The sequence below is a fragment of the Micropterus salmoides genome, unplaced genomic scaffold, assembly GCF_014851395.1.
Source record: "Micropterus salmoides isolate LMB-PRFRI ecotype aquatic unplaced genomic scaffold, ASM1485139v1 Ms_hic_scaffold_7, whole genome shotgun sequence".
In the NCBI taxonomy this organism is placed as follows: domain Eukaryota; kingdom Metazoa; phylum Chordata; class Actinopteri; order Centrarchiformes; family Centrarchidae; genus Micropterus; species Micropterus salmoides.
Window position 1 is genome coordinate 33240326 of NW_024044459.1, and position 6282 is coordinate 33246607.

A 6282-nucleotide genomic window follows, 5' to 3' on the forward strand; every position below is an offset into this window, starting at 1 on the left:
TAATATAAAATACACAGACTGTGTTAAAGGTAATTTTTAATCAAGAGGTTGCACAGTAATTTTTGTCTTAATGGTTAATATTAACAATATTAACTTTGACTAAGATGTTTGACAGTTTGACAAATGTTTAACTACGGTATTAAAAGCGTTGATGAGACCACGTGGCAATAAGCTAGCTACTTTATGAGGTAACCTTAACTTTAGGCATTTAATTATCGGCCACTTTAACGATAATTAACGTTTGATATACACAACGTCGTTTTCCCCTCAACAGCTTCCCTTCATAAAGTTAATTTAAGTTAATTATGTATCAATTAATAAACCAACTAGCTGACTTAGCCAGTTTACACTAGACATAAAACTTTATTAGCAGTGTCAGTTAAGCTAGTTAACAGAAACACGTGTTGAGGAAAATTTTCAGTGACAACTGCTAGAAACGAAATACTTCCAAACAATTCAGCAATGCTTTTCAAGTTTCAAGAGCACACTATTAGTTATTAACATTTCAGCATTATAACTCACATAATATCCGACGAGATGCCTCCAACCTGGCGCAAAGTGCCCAATCAGTAGCTGCCTGTGGCGTCAATATCCAAGGTAGGAATTCAAAGGGCTGATGGATGGTATCTTCCCTCCGACACCCTTATTGGATAATCAGTAGATTCTGCGGCAAGGCATTGGTTTACTCTACCTGTCAATCGTTTATTGTAAATTTATGATACTGGGGAATATGTTTCGTCGCCCTCTGGTGGGAGCACAGGTGGTGTGACACCTGATCAATCTGCTTCACCAGTTGTATCACGTGGGCAATGTTGGGAAAATCACTGTCACTTCATGACTACAGCATCAGTCTATTAATTAATGTCAGTGACCTGCATGTCCTGTAATTGACTTTTAATGCAGACTCATGACGTGGAGTCCGGGTGAATTTATATAGCTAATTTCTTTTAGATGGAATTAACGTTAAAATAGCATTTGGCCTTTTTTTCTTTAAACAAGGGAGTTTTTCTGGGACCCAACATGGCCTCCTGAAGCTGCCAGCTAAACACTGCAACAGTATGTTAGTGGCCAACTGCAGCCCTTTAAATGTGGTGTCAATGTGGTTCATAAATATTGTTGTGCAGCTTGTTGGTGGTGAGTAATTTGTTTGACAAGCTTAACCATATCATGGTTATTCACAAATCATAAATTTATCGTCACACATTAAGCCAACGATCCACAGTATTTGGGATAAAACTCCTAAATGTTTACCTTCACCACACTGACTAATCAGATTATATGAGTGCGCAAAACTTACACAGCTTTTCCAGTCAATGCGCTTGACCAAGTAACTGGTCCTCGAGTGCTGCACACTGGCTGCCCACAACTTTTGCATACATATTCTGCCAGTATATGTGACAATAAAGTTAATTTCATTTAACATATTTAAAATGCTTGAGACAAAGCTAAAAATGGTTACTGTGATTAAACACGGGGTCTCTGTTGTCTTTTGGGAAATTACCAAAATTCTGTAGTTGCTGTGCATATATCACAGCCATTTATGGCGTTCAAGAGGAATTTTGTTTTACAGATCTTGGCTTTCACTAATTGTCTCACTTCACAACAAAGAACATTTATTTTGGATATAAAAAGGCACAACTAAAAAAGCCAATCGCGATGAAAAGACACTTCACCTCCTACTCAAGGTCAGCTGCTGACAAGTGCGTAGATAGGTGGTGGACTGACATTCTTAAAAGTCCAAAGTCCCACAGAGCTTTGGTTTTTGGGTCACCGGTCAGGCATAGTGGCAATTAGTCTTAGACTCTTTTGAAATAATCACCAACATGCTCCCAGAGGTATTGAGGTGATGACTTTGTGCACACACCTGGTCTCTGCAGGAATACATTAATCACTGTTCTAGAAAGTAACCATTGCTTTGGTCCTTTTCTTTTTTTTTTGGGAGTGACCAGATGGTATAGTGTGTTTCACTGCTGTCAAGTCTCCTCTCTCCTCAAGTCAACTTTTAATGGAACTTTTAACAGTTATAGTTATTTTTAGATTGATGAACATGCCAAGGCAGTCCTCGACAGAATCCATTTCATCATTAGTGCTTACAAGACAACATCACATAAATAGCAACAACTAAAAGGGAGCCTGGTGAGGCTTGTAAATGATTTTTATCATCAACAGATAGAGGTGACTGCCACAGATAAGAGAATCAAACTGACCTTCGATAATGAATCTGCTCCGAAAAACCTTCTCTATCAGACCAAACAACATCAGAATCTGTCACATGTATGTGTATATTTAAATTATGCGTCATATTACAGTAATTGCAACATGTATGTTGTTGGTGACTCACTACTCACTGTATGTGTCTCTGAATAAGTGCCTCAGCAAAATGTAAATGTAAAACAGTGCAGCTAATAGCTTGTCAGTGTGAAGGATTTATTTTAATTCTAATTAGAGCGAGCCTTGTTTCAGATTCGTGGGTGGCAATCAAGCAATCAGTAATTGTTTACCTGTTGAGAAAAAACAGAGGAGCCTAAAACGTTTGTGACCTTGCATTTAGACTCCCTGCAGCAGGAACGAAGTTCCTTTGAGCAAGGCACTTTCATCCTTACTGTTTCAGCGCAGCAGCTCTGCAGCGGTTTGTAGGTATGAGGTGAAGCTCGCAAACCCAACTCCATTGAAAGAATTAAGCTTGAGAATGTGTTACATCTCTTTTTTTTGTCACAGTTTCTCTTTCTTTGCTGCATTTTTCTGACAAGACTGAAATCACATTTAGTACACACTTTTGTCCAAAAGCAACTTAAATTGACCCAAAAGCACTGGGAGCAATTTCAGTTCAGCGTCTGTCCACATTAAGGGCCTTTTGATATGTGGACAAGAAACGCTGGGGATCGAATAACAAACCTTAATTATAAATGGCAAATTTCCACCCACAGATGCTACTAACTTTGCCTAAATCTGTTAAAAAGAAACTTAAAATGAAAACGATAAATCATATATGCATTAAGAGCTCATCCAGTTAATAATTGTTTATCTCTCCACTAATTGCATCAGCAATTAAATCACCCAAGAGGTCAGTTAAACAATTATGAATGCTTAGGGATGCATTTACAAGCCCATATAATTTAATTTGGATTTTACTGTTTAATTAACAGGGACGATGCCTAATACATTTATTGCCCCAGATAAAACTAAAAGCTGAAGCGTCCGTGGCAGAGGCCTCCATGGCCAACATGGGGAGGAGAACTTTGAGACCTGTAAGACGACACTGGAGACCTTTCATGTCAAAATGAAGCCAAAACATTTAAAGCTTTAGGTAAATCATTAAAGTTTTTGTTTTCATCTGCCAGCATATGACCAATAGACTCATAACAACATTGGCAGTTACGCTACAGTGATGAGTAACATGTGACTGGCTCTGACTCAATTTTAAAAGCTCAGGGCAGAAGATCAGGGCACGACCATTGCTGTGACTATTTTTAAAAAAATCAATCACAGTGGAAGCTGCCAATAGCAGCTGAGAGTAATGCCTGTGTTAAGATGTTAAGAGAAACATTTATACTGTAGATACAAAATCTAAAGCCCTTTAGTTTCTGTGGCTGTGACTTAGCAAATAGGGTTTTAACTTTTGTTCGTCCACATGAATATGTGTTACCTGATGTGTTTGCTAATGGACTTATTAGGATGTTTTTGTTTGTTTACAAAATGACACGACTTCTGTCTTTGTTGCACTACAACATGTGTTTTAAATACTAAATCTTACTTTTTAAGACAGGACCTCTTTTCAAATGAGTTTTTCTATACTTAAAAAATAAAACATGCAAGCTGTGAGTGGACGTGTTTACTTTTAGACTCTCAGATAATTGTTTTCCTCAAGATCACTGACAATTGGCTTCAATACTTCAGCTACATTTGATGCAGATGAGCTCGACCATGTCACAAAAGTGTTTACCTAGTTATCATGTGATCAATTCTCTATGATTCGATACGGAAATGATTCATCTGTGGCTCTGAGTAAACAAATCTTGATACATATATGCTTTGAGATAATGTGTTATTGAGATAGAGGGGTTTAAGACAACATGAACAACTGCTTGGCTTCTGTAATGAGCTAGCAAAAAGCTCAAACTCATTTAAGTTACATGAATGCAGTGTAAGAAAGCATTGATGTTATTGTTTGTTAGTCATTTGAAAGTGATTGTCCCTTTGAGTTCAGCGCAGACAAACACTCTTCTGTGTTGTTCATCTGTCATTTCTCTGGTCAGGTACTTCTAAAACAAATGTGTTTCTCTAGTACGCCTCTCCAACATTTTGTTGTCATGATGGAATTACCTGTTCGTTGCCCAGCTCCTGCTCTGTGCCTGATTGTGTCCCTTTATTAAGGCCACGTTTGCAAATACTCAATTTGCTGCCAAGAAAACCAGATAAACAATGTTTATCTCCCCCCCTGGCCTATGAAGAGGTACAATCTCCACCTGTCTGCCTTCAGCTGTAATCTACATCTAAAGAACAGACATTTCACTTCAACTGACTGACTGATAACATTATGCCAGTTCATGTCAGAGGCACAGATGGGCTCCAGACTGACATAGTCAGTAGCAATGCTTGTCATGTCAAATGCAGGATGTTTGGATAAGACCTGCGGGCTTGCTTTTGGCTGCATGCTCTGACATTTAAACATCAGAAAATGACTGACATGTTGGAATTACAGGTCAAAATGTAAAACTTGATGTTTACTTAATATTTTCGTTTCTTTAAGGCCAAATAAAGCCAAATTAGAAGGGATCCAGGGCTTGTGAACAAATGTCACATGGACTCACATGGGGCTTGTTTATTGGACAGAGTCTTTGGAGCCTGACGTTCAAAGAGGCCACCTGGGATTGTGGCAGGCACCAAGGGGGATCAAAGGTTTTGCATTTTGAGGTCATTTCCTGTAATTGGTTCAAATTATGCTTCCACTTCTAACAAACTACACCAAACTATGTAAAGGATGTGCATTTTCGGCTGTCTCAGCGCGGTAGCCTGGTTGCACCAAAGTTCAACTGTCAACAAACGAAATGCTCAAGAGTTAGAACAGACGTGATGCCTGGGAGCTCCACATGAATATATGGATGGAGTACTGAACAGAGGTTATGAACAGGCCTTCTGAGCACTGGCGCGGGGCCCCACCTACCTCTTGGACCTCTGGGCCACTGCTCAGTAGGCAGCTGTTCAGACACAAAACTAACAGACAGAGATGAAAAACAATGAATGAACACAAAGAGAGACAAAAAACTATTGAAAGAGACACACACAAACCACTACAAACACCACAAACTGAACATGACTGAATGTTTATGTTGTTGCTTCCACAAAGACACAGCACCATTAATTGTTAACAATTTGCAGCAGTTTAATTTGAATTTCTCTTGTCATGCTTTCTCCTAACCATCTGTAATTATTGCTCCCACAGAAGGTATAATCCATACATGTTTAACCCCTTTCATTACAAGACCCTCAGAGGGGCTGAAAGAGACACTGTCATGCTGACATGTTGCTTTGCATAAGCTCCGAGAACTCACCTCAGGAGCTCTCCACCCTGGAAACGTGACCCATCTACTCTGACATCCACACGTGTAATATCCTCAACATAAACGGCCCAAATTTTCCTGACAGCAGGAGGACTAGCAGAAACTGCCAATGGTCACTTGCATTAATCTGATGTGACAATCATTACTGACTGTGTGTCAGACCGAGTGGTAGCTAATGGTGAGTAAAAGGCCGTGGCTGTGGTGGCTTGCATCTAAGGGGGTTGGGAGCAGTGATGCCACGCTATACGGGAACTGTGGGAAACAGAATTTGCTCCTCCAGAGCCAAAGGGGGAAAACACACCAGCTGTTGCTGTCTGGACAACGATGCAAGTAGCTGAAGTCCTGGGAAGCTTTCCCATATGTCCTCACTGTCTTCCAGCATCATCATCAGCGCTGGTCTTTCTCTTTTGATTTATCTTCAGTGCTTAAATATGAAGAGCCAAGGCCACCAAGAAAATCATCAGTAGAAAAGAAAAGCACATACAAGAGAAACTTCACTTTTTGTTGAATGATTTTTACTTTTGAGGGTTATCTTGAGATGTTCTATTTATAAAACATATGATTTATGCTTGTTGGGAGGCAGTGGAAAAATGCCATGAGGTTCATTTTCAGTCTCTTCATCAATTCAAGAGGCATGCGAGGAAAGCAGAATTGTTTTAAAAACCAAAATTTGCTGCATTATTCCCACAAACTCAACCCCTACCACAACTCACCCAAAAAA

At 39.4% G+C, this 6282-nt stretch overlaps 1 protein-coding gene across 1 annotated transcript in view; it reads right to left on the reverse strand.

The window, feature by feature from the left end:
- piwil2 (piwi-like RNA-mediated gene silencing 2) overlaps positions 1-620 on the reverse strand; it is a 38899-nt gene extending 38279 nt beyond the window's left edge. Inside the window, exon 1 of the mRNA XM_038703948.1 lies at positions 523-620. The gene's annotated coding sequence lies outside the window, so the exon portion shown is untranslated. The remainder of the gene's footprint in view (positions 1-522) is intronic.
- Positions 621-6282: the final 5662 nt, after the last annotated feature.